The sequence below is a fragment of the Carya illinoinensis genome, chromosome 7 (genome assembly GCF_018687715.1).
Source record: "Carya illinoinensis cultivar Pawnee chromosome 7, C.illinoinensisPawnee_v1, whole genome shotgun sequence".
In the NCBI taxonomy this organism is placed as follows: Eukaryota; Viridiplantae; Streptophyta; class Magnoliopsida; order Fagales; family Juglandaceae; genus Carya; species Carya illinoinensis.
Genome location: NC_056758.1, coordinates 35,623,980 through 35,629,979, shown reverse-complemented (window position 1 = coordinate 35,629,979; position 6,000 = coordinate 35,623,980).

The following is a 6,000-nucleotide window of genomic DNA, read 5'->3' as shown; positions in this document are numbered from 1 at the left end:
AGGGAGGAGTAGCAGATGTAAATATAGTGGAAGAGAGCGAGAAAAAAAAGAGTACGAGTGTGGAGAGGTGTGGCCCACAGTGGCCCTAAAAAGACGTTACGTCAACTGTTGCTAACCTTCAAATGTTTTTGGTTGTCTCCCACATTCTTCTATATCATGCCCTATAGCTCCTTGACTGACAAGACAACCCCAATCGCACTACGTGAAGCCTTGAAAAGGGAAGGGAGAGAGGAAGTGACTATTATCTAACAGGTTTTGTTTTGGCACCATGCCATTAATGATGATAATTGAGGAGGGGCTGAGCCGCCATTGATAGATAGCGCGCACGAGGGGGGGAGTGGTGGCCCGGTGGCTACCCTATGCGTTCTCATGCCCTATGAGAACCTCCAACCCCATTACAACCCCCACCTTTACACACACAACAAATTAAGTTTACATTTCTTTGCATTTTTATATGTATCTGCACATTATTATATAGATCATCCATGATGTTAGTATTTTATGATCTGTACATCAATATTATATCCCTTTTAATTTCTAATTATTTGAAGAAATATATTTTGTAGTAGTTACCTGGGAAAATACTTTATCGTATCCGTAGGGATTCCACATACTCCCTCCATTTTCAACCATGCACTCAATAATGATTACCAGCCACTGCGGCGAGATGATCCCTACCAAATTGTCAGTTAATGCAGATCATATGTTGCGGACTACATAGGGTAGCCATGATGAGCAGTTGAACGAACTTAAAAGAGAAGCTTAAACAACCAAAAGTCATAAGTACTAGTAATAAAATTAAATGCTTAAATTCGTTCTAGTTTTTATAACTAGACAAACCAATTCAATCATCAAAGGGTTAAAGATTATATATATTATTATATTATATGGAACGTCGAGAAAGCCTTCTCCTAGAAAAGGTTCCACTACTCATGTTTAAGAAAGAGAGAGAAAGAATATACACTCCTTTAGTATAGGACCACAGTTTAACAAAGAAAAAAAAAAGTAGCAGGCAACAGGGGGAATCCATCTTTTCTGGCCCTTTTTCTTTTGTTATATGGTAAAAAGGTCTTTAATGTTGGAGCTCATCTTAATAAATTGAATTAAAGGACCTTCTTTCATCTGTTTGCAAGATGTTGATCTTCATCTTAAGGAACCTAATGAAGTGTTTCCACTAAGGTTTCCCACTCCTAAAGTGTACTTAATTGTGGCTGAGATCGGATATCAATCCCCTCGCTTTACGAGACATGCTGCCCCCCCTCACTCAAGACCACCATCATTCTAAAATTCAAAAAACAAAAAAGGAGGCAGCCTGCCCAGGAAGAATATATTACCAAGCCTTTTGATCTTTAAGATCGATCGAGTGCTTCTATCAGACAACCTACTTTGTATTATAATATTCACAGGACAAAAGGCTGGGTCTCGGAAGAGAAGGACTGGTTCTGACCCGGCCTGCATGAACCGGTCGGACACCACCCTGACCAAGGCAGTTGCGTTCTTAATTGCATTTTGTCCAATCCTCTCTTATAAGTACATGCCTGACAGCTAGGATAGATTTGATGGAACACGAGAGAATCCTGAAAGCCAGTCTCTGGTCGAGCCCTGGTTTGACTCGTTTCCCATCTATTCCCTTTCGTTTATTTAAATGTTTTTACCAAAATGATTAAAACGTACGTTTATTCACTTCCGGCCAAGAAGTGTTGAACTTGGACATGACAACTCCCTTCTCTTGGAATACGGAAATATATATATATATTAATTATAATAGTAGAGGAAAAGCCCCCATATTATATATATATATATATACCCTATAAGTTATTATTGCTCTTTTATTAAACAAAGATTAAAAGCACATAAAACTCTTTATTCTGTTGTTGATCAGCCTTTATTTGGATATTGGGGCCGAAAGAAGGAGATCCCAGTGTCCAAAATGGTAGGGCAGATCGAGGAGAGTATAGTGGACTTCAATACATATATATATATGATTCAGCGATCGAATGAGTCGTACCCCATATGATCATGTCATACAACTGAGCTAGATATAAATCCTAATTTTCTATAAAGGTCGAAGAATAAATTAATTTGAAAATGACTTTAGCAGTAATACAGAATATTGTCAATTGCGTATATTATGACACAACATTACATGTGCACAGCCCAGGGAGACGTGTCACGCTGAACACGCATGATCGATGCTGGTCCATCGATATGTTCCGGTTACCAATTGATTAAAGGGTACTGCCTCTACAGTTTTTGTTTAAGCGAGATTTGAACCATTTAAATCATTCCCAACTCCGAGCATCTTCGATCTGCCATTTTCACATACCAACTCGAATAAAATTGACCAAAAAATAAAAAAACAAAACAATTGTACTGGGGGTTTAATGGTGGTTAGAACCGAAGACAAGTTGTTTTTATAGGATCCTTTATTAATTTTCAGTCGACGTAGATTAATCAGAGACTGAAGTACTACCTGTACATGATATGCATGCCATCTCGATCCGTCATTAATGGAACATGAACAGTTTCTTGATGCATAATGGCATATAATTAGCGATAATAATGTTGTCAGGCTATGATTAATAACGTGTCAGCACTATATATGTTGATTAATGTTGATGATGTTGATCATCACGAGATAAACCTTTCTTCAGTTGAAAGTTGACCCAAGTTACGAGTATAAATCACGTCAAAGACGGACATGATTAGGATGTTAGAAAGGAAAGTGTGACAACAGGAATCAAATCGACGACCCAGTTGATCCAAGAGCCAAATTGGTTTTCCTCACGCCCTAACACGATGTTCCGCACTTTCGGAGCAAACAGGACCTCGTGTTTCCATGGCTACCGTGCTCATCTCGATGATCTATTCAGCATGCATGGAAAATTAATGCAGTACTTTGCGTCACATTTGGTGCGCATGTTAAGTCACCCTCATTGTCGGAGATGCTCTAGATCATCATCAACCTTACCGTTTATTACGGTCCGTTTGTTGCAATTGAGATCATCAGGCGCGCGCCGTACGTGCATCTCTCCAATTGTAGTAGACCTTGGACCCAGGCCTAGATGCTCCTTGCTTATATCAGATTGTATGTAAAGCATCTATTATTGATCGACTCTTGATATATATATATATATATATATTTTGGCTTTTGTCAGGTATACGTAATTGTGGGATTTTTTAGAAAAGAAAATTATATATGGCAACGTGGCTATAAGATTAACTACTCTAAGATTTTTAAAAAAAAATTAAATACATGAATGGTCAAAATTTAAATACACGCGTGACCGAGTCACTTAGCGGTACTATCGATCAATGATATACATCTTGAACAACGTCAGAATATGCCATCACAATTACTCCTTAATTCCCCAAAAATTGAGAAGGGAACAGAATTATGCCCCGAAAGACTAATATATAGCTTTTTCCGATCCTTTTTTTTTTTTTGTAGTTTGTTTTTCTCCTCGTGTTTTAATTTTCTAAAAGGGCACCGGACCTTGATCGATCTTCAAATCATTGTGAATCAAAATATAAATAAATATATGATCAGTAGTGGACATATAATATATATATATATATATGATGTACGTACGTGCATGACACTACTACTAGTACTAGCTAGCTAGGGCTTAGCTAGGTTAGGTTTGGCATTGTAACCAAAGTTGTAGTCGGTAAAGGAACTGTACATATATAAATAATGTGCACACGAACAAGTCACTTTTCCCCCTTTGGAAAGATCTCTCTATCTTTATGTGCATTGGCTCCTTTCAAGATTTCACAGCTTGCTAGGCGATAAACCCACTAGCAATTCTTTATTGCTTTTGCGTTTGGATCTTTTGCTACACAAAGTGATTCCCCGATCCCAACAACTAATTACTTGCACATGACCATCCAAGAGCTAAGTCGATCCAGATATTTGTTGAAACTTATTCATCACTTTCAATTCTTTTGATCTCAAGATGATGATCATGCATCATGAGATAACAACATCCATGATTGGATAGGTAGCTATCTAGCTAGGTAGGTACCTGTAATTTCATGAACCTCATGTCCAATTAATTGTCAGAGGAAATTAATAAATGGATTTTTATAAATCTATCTTTAGTGATGATTACGGAATTTATAATTAAGATGATCAGTCGTCAAAATTGAGCAATTACATGTTTCTCGATCGAATGCTGCATGTATATACCTTTGCAGTTTATGGCATAAGTAGTAGAGATAATATTCTACATGATTTAATTCATTTGCCCCAAGTACAAGGGCGCCCAATATGTTAAGCTAGCTAGCTACTCATGTGTATATATAGGACAATTATGTCTCCGTCATCCTCATAATTTGACTCAAGTCTCAATCACTTTATATATTATCGATGCATATCATCCTTTTTTGACCCATAAAGAAGCATCTTTTCTCATTAAGCCATAAGCAAATTAAAGCTTAACATTCATGAATTGGTTAGCTAGATATTCTTTTAGAAGAGATAATAGTCCCACATCGAGAAAATAAATTGCTGAATTATAGAGAGGATAAGACATTTATATATAAAAGTAGTCATGGGTGATGAGGGTCTCATATTGGCTACGGCCGCCTACTCACAGATATATATATATATATAAGTAATTCTAAGAGAATTTTAAATTGATTAATCTTTTTAACCTATATATGTAGCACCGATCGATGTGGTTTATGATTTACAATTATTGCTCGTGTTGAGCCCCGTGCCCCCATTAACAAATAGTTAATGAAACAAATGATTTGTACGAATTTAGTGTTGATTTTCAAAACTACCTAACAAGAAAAGAAAACATCGTATGACCAATAATTATATATCGCCAATCGAGTGCTTAAGAATTAATTTCCGGTAACTGGATGATCTACCAAGGTTATTATAAGAAAATTACTTATTTTTAACTAATTATTTTTAACAAAATGATTATTTTTAAATAAAATGAGTAGTAAATAATCTTTTAATTATAAAAGATTAGTCACAAATATCTGTTTTTTTTTTCTGCGTCTATTTTCAAAAATCTCTAACATACCTGGGATGGGTCAAATTCAGGCTTCCCGATCTTAGAAATTAAGATAATTTGTTTATTAACACAATAGATTGGGGACTTGATGAATTCGCTAGCTAGCTTGATCGATCCTGCTAGAATTGGTTTTTGCTAGCTAGTCACCATCAGAACATTCCTTGTCTTTTTCTTGGCATGCATGGCAGCTAGCTAGCTCCTGATCATGTTAATTATTAGCATCAAAGTTCGATCTGTACGTTATATATAATATAATTTGAGAAGTGAGTGCGTGCGTGCGAATGCTGCGTTACTCAGCCAGAATACTGATCGGGAAGTGAAAGGAAAGTAGTGCTACGATATATTCAGCCTAGATATATATGAGAAAAATCATATGCGGTCACGTTGGGAATTAGCGTTCGACACATGATGAGAACTCCCCTTTTTCTTTGGTTGTTATATAAACAGCATATACGACATATTTTAGTCATGTATAGGCACTATTTACGGCCGAAAAAACTCCTCCAATAGGAGGCCAGAGGCAACTGATAGCGACAATCACATACACGAGATCAGGCTATTATGGCCCAAGTAGAACTAGCTAGCTCTTCTGAGTTCCAGAGGCCAAGAAGCTAAGAGCTGTCTTCAGAAAAGAACAAAACAAGAGTTAGCAGCTCACTCAAACTAATAGTCATTATCATTTTGAGGAATTACGTATACATGCTTGATCTAAGAATATGTATGAATTGGAAGCACCAATACTCCAACATTCCTCAATCAAGACCAGCATTGACTGTCTATTTCTCTATCTATCTCTCTCTCTCTCTTCATTTATTAGCCTCCACCCTTTGGCATCCGCGTTCATGGGAGTGACAAACTCTCCATTAACATTCCCCTTCAGCCATTTTAATGCGAGAAGGGTCCCTTCGGCTGGGGTACACACCCAGGCCGCCCACCCAAATACCCTAAAAAGTATTCCAAGTCAAGT